The 12,119-nt window shown below is 36.6% G+C and overlaps 1 protein-coding gene across 4 annotated transcripts in view; it reads left to right on the forward strand.

Annotated features, from left to right (window-relative positions):
• The window catches only part of peak1 (pseudopodium-enriched atypical kinase 1), a 126,135-nt gene that overhangs the window by 21,990 nt on the left and 92,026 nt on the right, over positions 1-12,119 (forward strand). For all 4 annotated transcript variants that reach the window (XM_038285202.1, XM_038285201.1, XM_038285205.1 and 1 more), the window contains exon 2: positions 2,803-2,913. The gene's annotated coding sequence lies outside the window, so the exon portion shown is untranslated. The remainder of the gene's footprint in view (positions 1-2,802; positions 2,914-12,119) is intronic.

The following is a 12,119-nucleotide window of genomic DNA, read 5'->3' on the forward strand; positions in this document are numbered from 1 at the left end:
GAATGTGAGGATTATCGTGTATCTATGGATCATTTTCCACCTTGTTTACTTTGATGTCTTATTTCTTCTATTCAGTTTGAAATGGAAAAACAACAAAAAAAAAAGAAAAAAAGATGAACAGCAATGAAGACTAATGAATAGATATATAGAATCTCAAAAATCTAGAAAGTAAAAATTATTGTTATTTTATAAAGGAATAAAAACAATGTTAAAAATAAAATTTTATTAATCTTTTCAAACTTTTTTGCTCACTTAGACCTATGCTAATGTATTCTATTTTCTTTTATACTTGTATTTAAATCTTTAAAGATTTATTTTTATAAAATCAACCTGCTAACAGCTTTTAAATCCACACAGTCGTGCTTTAAATCATTCTTGCTGGACAGTTTTCAACTATGATTTAACCTGAAGGTCATAATTACTTTTATTCGATGCAATAATGTATCTATATCAATATAAACAAAGTAGAAGCATCAGGAAAAACTGCCAAGAATGTCCACAGAAGACTCCTGTGTAAACTTCATTATTTTTGTAATGTTTATAAAAATCCTTCAAACTAACATTTTAGAATTTACTCCTTTAAAAAAAACATAATATTAAATGCGACCCGGAACCTCATCCTATGACTAATAATATAATTATAGATTGTAATGTGCATTTAAATATTGGAAAAGTAATATGATCCTTATTAAAATGAAATTATATTGTGACTAGAAACAATTCATCTGATTAATCCTGATTAATCGATTATTGAAATAATTGTCAACTAATTTAATGATTGATTAATCGTTAACTGGGGTATAGAGACTCTAAAACACACCTTATCTAACAGAGCAAACCACTTAGAGCAAACGTTTACCAAAATTGAAAAAAATATATATTTAAACATTTTACAGTTAAGATAAAAAAATTGTGACATAATAATATTAAATCATTGTTGACTCCTAATCAATGCTAAGTAAATGTGCAACATAACCTTTTATGTTCAACAAAAATTTGGTTTGGCTTTCCTACAGCTACTAATAAATGCTAAAGGCAATTATTAATAGGATGGACAAAAGGCGAGATAATCCCCCAGCGGGGCCTACAGTGGCCTTTATGTTAGCATTAGCAATCAGATTACATCACTATAATCTCCCTGGTCTCTAAGGTCTCTGCTGGCATGCATCTATGCAGGTTAGTTAGAGCAAAGCAACATGTAACACAGAGAAAACAGACTTAATAAGCTGTTTTAGAAGCTAATAGCCTGTGGTTGGCTGCTGGGTGTGAGTGGAGCAAGTGACTGACATGTTAACCCTATCAACAGGAAGTAGCGGTCAACGATGCGAAAGATGCATTTCGAGCAACGTGCATTAAGAACGAAGCGAAAAGTCGATAACGCAAATCAGTATTTAAAACCCTAACCCAGTATTTATAAACCTGAACTTTACTGCGATAACCAATCAGGGACTGGACGGCACTGTGCAACAGATACACTAAATTATATCCATTTACACTTTTATTTAATTGGATAACTGTATAAACGAACCCATTCTATTAAAACATATAGTAGAAAATACCGATACAGATTTCCACAAATAAAAATTAACAAAAAACTGCAAATAGCATGGAAACCTACAAAGCTGCAAGTGGGTTTAAAAAACTAGCTTGTTTTCCCACACCCACCCCCTACGCTCTCCTCCACCTACTGACCACTAGAAACTAATGTTTGTGTTGGATTATATGCTAAAAAGGAAATAATTTTAGCATGTGTACTTGCTTTGAGTGTAAACAGCTTTTCCTCCCCAGGCCCTTAACTCTAATAGTTTAAAACCGCATGCTGAACTCTACAATAACAATTCCTTATTTAGCTTGTTTTCTTGCCTGAGCCGACTGCCGGGTAAGAGGGTGAAACATTACAGCAGAGATTAATTTAAGGGAGGGGAGTGGCTCCTGTCTAATTTCTGTCGACTCACTGCTTTAAATGGGAAGTGGGACGTGACAGTGTTGGTATTTGCCTGTTATTCAGTCAGCATTATTCATTCATCCTGGTTCTCTGTCTTTCTGATCTGATCGTTAGCGTCCACCAGAAAGGAGCTGTGTTTGTTCTGTGCTCTGTCACGTTCACAGCTCAGTTCCTTTTTGGAAAGCAGTGACCACTAAGAAATCATTATTTTATGTCTAGATGATGTGAGGAAGATGTGGGTCAATTCTCTTTGTTGGTATTCAAAGCTTTGTGATTATTATGGTTTTATACTCTATCTTAAATGTCTGATGATTGTGGTTAAAAGTCCTTACTGATCACCCTCTGCCTTCTAAACTTTATAATTAGGTGCTAATTTTAAATCAGTTTGATGCATCAGCTCATTATTGCTTTTTGTAGAATCAGTCATTAGATGCAGACTGGCCATCGTAAGCAGTTCTAGTCTCTCTTGATTTTAAACCAATATAAAATGATGGTATGGTTCATGCCAAACTCCACCAGGTGGCTCTAAATTGGTTGTTTTTTGCATAATTAAAAGCAAAACTATTGTTAGTTTTAACCTTCAGGGCCGATCAAGCTAAAAATTAGTCCACTCTAACCTGCTTACCTCCAGATGAAAGTTGTACACTCGGTACAGAGTTCTGAGCTATTCAGATCATTCACCTTCATCAACCAGAAAAGCAAGCTGTAGGAATGTTTGAATGTCTTTTTAGGCTGAATCTCTATTTTTGTTATCTAGCCTTACAATCATATTGGATGTCGGAGGATGCACTCGTATCTTTTGGTGACATTAATCCAATTTCTGCCATGTTTCTGTGGCTTTTTTTTTTATTTTGTAGGAAAACTGACTGCAGCCAGAAGATGTTCTGCGGCTTCATATGAACCAGCTGGAGTGCTGAGACTTCAGGCTTTAGAAGATCAGAGGAAACAGGGAAGCTATAACCTGGCAGGTGAGCCAAGTCAGACTTTCTGTTGCCGTTTATTACCTAACTGCCTTCATTTGCTGAGTTTAGCAATTATCACAGCGGGGCTGCTGTTTCCCTTTAAGGTGTAATCTCTTATGGTTTGACAGTTTTACATAAGCTCTCCTTTTTTCTGCTGTATAAGAAAAATGACTTTTATCCCAACACCTTTTCATGAACTTTAGTTATAGATATTTTTCTGTCATTATAGAGATTTAGAAGGATTTCGGTGCCATGCAGGGTTCTACATATAAATCACTCCTTACAGTATAAAGAGGAGCTGTTGTGTAAAGTCATAACTGGGGGTTAGCTTTCTTGAAGAGATTGTTGTTGATCTATTAGTCATTATGATATCTTGCGCTCGTTTAAATATCCGGATGATTCTTCATTTACATAATGCTGTAGTCAAGCTTTCCCAGGCAGACTGGAGGGCATAATGTGTATTTCTGCTTGTCCTTGCTTGCAGAATGTGATCATTCTTTGTCTTTCTTGTTTTTCTTCCTGATTTATCTTTTTGAGTGGAATCTAACTTTGATATAAGACAACAAAACCTAACATCTAATCTTGCATATTAAGCTATTTTGAAATAACTTTAGCGTTGTTGTTGTGAGTGAGTCAGTAAGGTGGATGAAAACAGCCGAGTAAAAGAAATATCCAGTTTCTGGGTCACTTTAACCTTTGATAGATCATGCCTGACTAATTTTATAAAAAAAATTTATATTAGGATGTAAAGGTAGATTTGAAAAACCAAACTTATTATTATCTCTCTGTAAATTTGATCTTTTTCAATGTACATCAACTTATTTTTATTCTTAAATTGTTTCTGGTTCTGAGCTATTAATTTAATTAGCAGAATCTAACAAAATAAATTTGTCATATTGCAGAGGAGTGTGATTTGTGTCACATTACCTTTAAAGGAAAATTCTGGTCATATTCAGAATTCAAACTTCTGAAAGTACTTTGAATCTGGAATTATTACATACTGTTCAATAAATTATAAGTGTGTTTAATTAAGAGTCTTTTTGATTTCAATGTGTTTACTGGAGACATCCATGTTTGTCAAAGAACACTACTAACACCTACCGGTTTGTGACTTCATCGTGTGGTATTGACTGTTGATCAAGTCCCAATGCTGTATCTGGTGTTTGCCACACCGCGCTATTATCCAGATTATATTGAAATCATTCTTCTTCAAACTGTTGGCTGCATATGGCGGGTTTTTTCTCTGGCCAGAAATTCGATGGCAAATACTCCCTCTTCAAGTTGGTAATCCAACGACGAACCTGTGGTAGATCATGAATCGAAAAGGTGAACACATTTTTTTTTTTCACTTTTACCCGATTTATTACAACATCCAACTGCATGTGGGCATCGTCACTTTAACTATAGCTCTCATGAATTTCAATGGAGAAGTCCTCTCGAAATGTAAAATAGATGTTGTTGATTGCAGACGTTGAGTATTAAAGCGGGGAGAATGGCGCTAGACTTACCGCAACGTGACATCACTGCCGGAAGATATCAGCAGTGAGGTGTTACTATATTCGGGTAAAAATGGCCGGTCCTAGACAGATCGAGGGTTTGTTATTTTTTATTTTTTTACTGATTAACACTAAATTCAATAAAATCACCATGAATGTATTTGTTTTAGGTATAAATAATGATCCATTGATCAATCCTTGCTGACCAGACTTTTCCTTTAACAGTAGTAAGAAACTGAATTACTCCCTTCAGCCCTTTAGTTGGCATTAATGCTTTTAAAGCAGGCTTTCTGGCACACAGACGGGAAGACTGAGTTGCAGATAGCCTGCAGAACCATGCATGTGAATAGAAGTGATAATAGAAGTAGGCACTTTTCAACATGGTGAAAGTACTGCAGCACTGGAGTACAGATGAGAAAGTTTTCAAGGTCATAAATACATCAACATGCCTGTGGTTAATAAAAATGAACCTTAAAATTTGATTGCAATTGTAATTATGGTTGAAAATTATTCAGATTTATTTCAGTTACTGCATCAATGTGAGTTTTGGAGAAAATGTTTCAGCAAAATCTTTTATTGTATTGTATTATTTTGAGATTTTTAAGCGTTCAATGAAAATGAAATGTAGTAGAGTTTGGTTTAAGTGTGAATGAATCCTGGTTTATTTGCTGCTGCTGGTTGTTGCTTTAAATAACAAAGATCACAAAATTTACTGATAATAGATTTGCAGTTTAATCTGAATTACTTTGAGCAGAATGGTAGGATAAGCTTGAAATGTTCAGTTTAGTGGACTGGACGTGAAGTTTTCTAGAAGACGTTTCACCTCTAATCCAAGTGGCTTCTTTAGTTCTCACTAGTGGTAGGGAGACCTGAGATTAATATATTGTTGGTATAACAAGTTAGGAGGGAAAAAAGGTGGCTATGATAGAAACACTTATTATAAAAACAAATAATAACAATAACAATGAATAGCAAAAAGTAGGGAGCAGCAATGGATGAGCACCGTGTAATCTCTAGGCAGGGCTGCTGTATGCATTGATGATTTTATGAATAAATGCAGATATCAGCTTAGCCTGATAAACCAGAGTAAATCTGAGACTAAATGTTTAATTTAGCCTGGCCCTGATGAATAAGACATCGGAAGATTGTTGATGAGAACAACCCGTTGTTTTTCAAACCATGTCTGTGCCTACTGGCCAATGCTCTGACCAATGAGCGCAACTGACTGTGATGTAGGAAGCGCAACAGGAAGATTGTGGGGGAGTGTAAACAAACAGCCTGTCGTTAAAACAGCAAATACGTCCTTCTTAAAAATGTATGACCGTAGACCTTCTTCCTGCTCACGTTTCAACAAAAACGGCTAATCTTTCGAAAACTGATTCCAAAGCTCAGTCAAATGAGAACTGTTCAATAGTTGTTGCCATCTTCCTTGTTGTACTTTCTCCAGCGTTGCACAGCAAAAATTATTTTGGCCGCTGGCGGGTGGGGCTAATTTACTAGGCTAGTATCCGCCGATACCATACAAGAAATTACACTAATATGAGACTAAAATATTAGCGGCTGATGTATCGGTCTATCCCAAGTTGTAATCGTAGGTTAGTTAAAAAAAATCCATCCCCATTGAAGATAGCGTATGAACAGCTTCTTCAGTTTTAATGCAGGAATACCATTTTACCATCTGTCAGCTAGTTCAACTCTCATTGCTGACAAGTGAAATCAAAAGAATCTAAACTGAAAACTCTCAGGGCTGAAGGGTCTTTAAATGCAAAAGAAAGAAAGCCTATCGTTTTCTTTTTCATTTCTTAATTAAATTTTCACAGACAAACTGACCAATAGACCAGAACCAGAGAGTTTTCAATGTGACTGGTCAGTCATAAACGCCAAACCTCATCTTTGTGTTAGGAGAGAGCACATCAGAACTTACCTGGTAGGATAACGGTGTAGGTACCAGATCTGCTCGGGGCCCTGCCGCTTCTTATGACGTCAATATATGGCAACTCCGTTCGGACAAACTGTATTGCACCCGTTTGTTAAGGATTGAATCTCTTTTGGATTTTCAGTATATTATTACCTTTATTTGCTATTATTTCACATGTCATTGGCGATCTAAAGTAGCCGAAATTAGAAAACAATCATTGTCAGTCTTGAAGGAAAGCACTGCCTCTGCCATTTAACAAGGTAAAAAAAAAAAATCTCAGCTTATTTTTATTCTTTTTGTTAAGATCTGAGGGCAGGGGAGGACAAATGGGACATCTTAAAAAATTATTTTGGTAGAGATTTTAGACAAATAAAACAGTTATTCTACTTGTAGAAAATGAACTGTTGTTGTTGATACAAATTCAAAAGTAGTGTAGCTTAATATGGTCTAACTGAGCTAAAATAGGCTAACCTGTTGGCTACTGAGCACAGCTAGCCACAGCGCTACCCAGCTCTCCCCCTTTACACCATGGTCTAACAGTTACTTTGTTCACCAGAAACAGATTCTTTTCAGTTTTGTTATCTATGAAGTAAAACTTTATCGGTCATTAGACACAGTAACACTACAGATACTGCCGACTCCGGACACAGATGCTGTGTTCAGCCAATCATATAGTGTAACGTCAATGGCATGCGCAGGACCCCGAGCAGACCTGACCACCCGAGCAGATCTGGTACCTACACCGGCACCAGTTTAGGTGGAAACTCCTTCTATAGAGCAGAGTCAAATATAACTTTATTTACCATCAGTAAGGTAGTTAGAGTGAAGTCAGAGGAAGTACAGAGATGTGAGGTCAGAGGAAAGTTTATTTTTAAGACGTGTTGGTACCATCAGCCGCAAGACAATGAGACTTCAGAAAAAAAGTAGGAAGTGCTACAGCAAAGTTCTTTTTTGAACTTTTCACCTCTGTCATGAAACAAGCAGAAAATAATTTGTCCTTTTGATGATCTAAAACCTGATTAACACTGCTGGCTCTGTTGCATTGTGGGAAATTACTTCTCTTAATTTCCTCAATTAATGGTGGCTCACAGTAGAGCTGTTTGGAAAATATTTTCCCTTGTTTCATATCGTTCTTGAACCGTTAATTGAATTGGCCGAAATAGTTTTTTTTTTTTTACAAACTAGAATTGAAATAAATCTACCACACAGTTTTGATTGGATCTGTTTGGTAGTCTCACCTCTATGCATAAATATTTCCTTTTTCAAGGAAACGGCTGCACATTTTTGTCTTTGGTCAAAATGTAATTATTGAATGAACACAAAGTTTACATGAGTTAAGTCCTGCGTGTTTTATAACAGAATTGTTACAAATAAAAGCATTTAAACCTTGATTAGTGAAACTGAGCTTTAGCAAAAAGCTTTTTTCTTTTCTCACTTTAAATGTTCTGTTTCGATGATGGGTGCGATCAGAGTCCAACTGCTCCTTAGTCCCTGTGGAGGTGTAAAGTGTTATGAAAGTCGATGCTTATTGACTGACAGTATGTGCATATGTGTAGATCCATCATTTCTTTGACTCATAGACACTCAGAAAGTTCCTGTGTTTATTGATTGTTGCATTTCCCCCCTGGTAATTGAAAGTGATAAATGGGCTGAAATATGAGTTACCAAATCTGCTTTGTTGCTGAAAGTGCCCTTGCCTTCTTGTTTGTGAAGTAAATAATGTATAGTTTTTTTCCCCTTCAGGACCCACTTTGAGGTATATTGAATTGCTTCATAGAAAATATCAACCTTGGAGCAAAATGTTTGAAAGTGGAGAAAGGCTTGACTCATTATGTCCTTGAAGCCTATTACGTTAAAATCAACAGAAATCAATAAATTAGAAGGCATTTAGAACATTTGTTCCTATCACCCATCATGTTTGTCCTGCTAAGTGGAGTGTGCAAGCTAGCAGCTGTTGGAGTTCCCATCAGAGAGCAAAAATGGATTTCACAAAGTCACAGATGTCTAAGACATCAATATAAAATGATCTGCGGGTTGGCTCTCTGCTCCTTTTCTCCAACTACCATTCAGGGAAACGGATGCATTATACACATGTTTTCTAATAACAGTAATTGGATTAAAATGCCTCAGAGGGGGCAGTCATTTTTTACATAACACTATGACCTTTGGATGACATCTAAAAGATCCAGTCTGTCTGCTTTTTTTTAAGTCCCTCTCTCCTCCTGACCTTGGAGTATTTAGTCTAACTTTATAGATGTACTTGGGTTCTTGATGGATAAGAGAGCTTGAAGAGGTGCTGTAGATGTTTCCCATAAATCCCACTAAGTTGTATCCCATGTTGCCTGCTATAGTTACCCTGAGCCTTTTCACTTTAGTTATGGTAGGAATTTGGCATTGCATGAGAAAAGGTCATCATTCCTCCTCGCCTGTCATAGTTCTCCTTAAGTCAAGGCTTCCAACATACAGACATTCTTTCCCACACACATAACCATACACTGCTTCATCAATAAAAACTACAAATATTTATTATTTTAGGAGCTTAGTTGTTCTTTGCTCAGAGACTTTAGATGATGTAAGCAAAATGCTTTATTTAAATGGCTTTCTCTACTCATGCTAGATTTTAAATAAACCCAAAGTAATAGCTTCCACATGTTGAGAGGCTGAGTCACCAGAATATAAGTAACAATTTCCAGGGAAAATGTGTCAATACACTAGTTTACATTAGATAATGCATAATACTACCTACCTCTTTAGAAATTTGGTAGTGATCTGGGTCTTCCAGCTGCTTTTAGAGTCCTGGTGCTGTAGGTGAGTGGTACAGGGCTCGTGGAGGGATGTCAGTAATATTTTTAAAAAAAGGTCCTGGAGGGGAAGCAGCCCTCAAATTATTCTTTTATTGTAATTGTGTATACGCTTTGTGTATACAAAACAAAATATAATTTATTAAAGCTTTCCAGACAATTAATGAGCATTTTCTTTCCATAAAGTGCAGCAGTAATCAAATGTTAACAGTGTGGGAGAAAAAAATCATAGCATTCATATGGAAATTTAGAGCATTAATATATATGGTGCAAATATGTAGTATACTTTGTTTGATGTTATCAGTGTGAGGCTGAGTTAGTGAAATGATTTAGAGTTTTTTCAACAGTTCAGCAGTCTGATGGCGGCAGGAAAGAAACTGTTGCAGAATTTGCTGGACCTGCATTTCATGTTGGGAAGCCTCTTCCCAGAGGGCAGCAGGGAGAACGGTCCATGGTGGAGGTGTGAGGGGTCGCTGGTGATGTTACAGGCTTGGGATATGCAGCGCTGGGATGAAATGTATTTTATTGAGTACTGCTTTAAAATTATATCCTTTCTTTATGATGTTATGTTAAATAATATGAAGTGTTTCATATTCTCTGTGACTACTCTGAACCCCAGTGACCTTTTTTCCATCATTCACTGTCAAATTACAGAACAATTGCTATTTTCTGTTCCATTCTGGTCCATCTGGCTTCAGCTGTGTGTTTTGTTCACCCTCTCTTTGTGCACATTGTCATTGTATTATTAAGTATAAGAATTAGGAGATGAGAATGTATCATTATTTGACCACTATTTTAATCACTGTTTTAGCAAAGGAGTGCGGCACATATGAGCTTTTAAAAAAAATCAAATGTAAAGAATGTAATGGTGACAAAGAATGGAGTGTGGGGAGGTTTATGGGTACCTATTAATTTTAGCCACTAAGAGGACTGTTTCTTTATCCTACTTCCAGTGCAGACACCGGCCAGCTTCTGCCTTCTCTCCCACCTCTGTCTCTCTGTTTGCCTGGCAGGCTTCTCTGATCTACCACTGTACTCCTTTCACCTCCAGCTAGAGGCTAGCTTTGATCTGCTGCTGCCTCTTTCTGCTCTGTCTCCCTGGCAGACTTTTTAGAGTTAGCATCTAAAAAGCATCCTGCTTCCATCCTCCACAGTTAGCCTAGGCCATCTGTAGCATAAACATGGATAGACCCCACATTTTCGGGTGAGAGGCTTGCCAACAAAGCGGCCATCTTGGGTCAGACCAAGCTGCAGTCAGAGATAATACACGTCAATTTAGTTAAATGATATTTTATGACTTCAGACACAATCTGGTGAACTCTCAAACGATTTCCAGATAAATCGACAGATTGAGAAGTCCACGTTTCAGGGGCTACATAGGCACAACACCAATTGATATGAAAGATTTTTTTAAACAAATATGTAATTATGATTTCTGTATTGACAGTAGAAAACTTCCAGAGCTACCTGTCAGGATGCCTGACTGCTTTTTTTGTCTATGGGTGCACAAATAAAAGGAAACTACAAGTCATTGTGGCATAACCTTTCATAACTTGGATTTTACATAATCTTGATTGATTATCACTCCAGAACCTTCAACGTGATGTCAAATAAGCAGTTTAAAGTAGTTGTAGCCTTTTTAGTGATTTTCTCAAGGGTTGTACATTACTTCCTTTTTGTTTGTTTCAGAATAAGTGTGTTGAGACATTGATCCTAAATGCCTCATCTTCATAATGTTAGCATAGAGCGACATTGATTTTGTCATAAAAGTTGTGTGTGAAGGTGGTGCAGTGGTTAAATGCGAGTCCAATAAACGGAGGCCTCAATCCTGACCCGGCTGTCATGGGTTTGAATTCCAGCCCGTTGACCTTTACCGCATGCCTTCCTCCCTCGCTCTTAATCCCATTTCCTTTCTGCTGACTGTCAAAATGAATTAAAAAAGGCCCAAAAAATCTCTAAAACATTTTTTAAATTGCAAATATGTCATTGCAGTCATATTTATCTTTTTAAAGACCAGAAGCAAACAGAGATTTAGAATACATGCTTTGCAACGATTTTTTGTTTTAAGTGTCTATTTATGTAATTTTTTACATTTGCAAACTGTCCACGTCTTTACATCATTTTCAGGGCAGGCTGACTGCTATATCCTAGTTTTAATAATTTTTTTTTGTCGAATCGAAGTAGTATAATTGGAAACACTTACCAGAATCAAGGTATTCACAGATTCAAATCACTGCAACATGCTTTGTGCATGGATTTCATCTGACAGATTTAAACTCCGGTTCTGATGAAACGCTACAACTGATGTTTGACATACAATCGTTACCAATAGAGACGGGTTTTATTTGACACCAAATGATTACTGTGGTGTTCAGGCTATCAGACTGTTAATTGGATGCAAATAAACAGATTACACATATAAAAAATAATCAGTAATATCTGGATAATAGAACACGTGACATCCTAAATTTAAAGTTTAGCATGTAAATCCTTATTCATATGCACTACTTCATATAACCCCAGGCTCTATTTAGAGTAGATTATATCTGTGAAAGAGCTGCTCTGCTGCTGTGTATCTCTACTCCCAGATAGACCCTGATTGTCTCACCCTGTTTTTAAATTGTTTTCTCAGCTGTGTTTGCATTCTAGCTCCCTAAAACTTGAAAGGTGGGCTGAATGCCTTCTCCAGTGCTCACCCACTGACATCTGTCAAGACTGATTATCATTCAAAACCAGCATTCCTAAACTCTTGTGTAGAGTCAGTTGTTAAAGGTCAGAAAAGAACTTCCCAAAAACTCACAAAGGGAGATTGAAGTAGTTTCAAGGCCAGTAAAAAGAAGCTCCAAAATCTTTTCTAATGACTGGATGTCTTCAAATATTCAAATAAATAAAGAATTGCAAATTATCCAGACTGCAATGAATGATTTTTGCTGTTCGATTCAAATTTCAAACCCTTCTTTTTATTTCAATTGGCACGCAGTCTAAGGTAATACATTT

The sequence above is a fragment of the Cyprinodon tularosa genome, unplaced genomic scaffold (genome assembly GCF_016077235.1).
Source record: "Cyprinodon tularosa strain WSP-4 unplaced genomic scaffold, ASM1607723v1 ctg208, whole genome shotgun sequence".
NCBI lineage: Eukaryota > Metazoa > Chordata > Actinopteri > Cyprinodontiformes > Cyprinodontidae > Cyprinodon > Cyprinodon tularosa.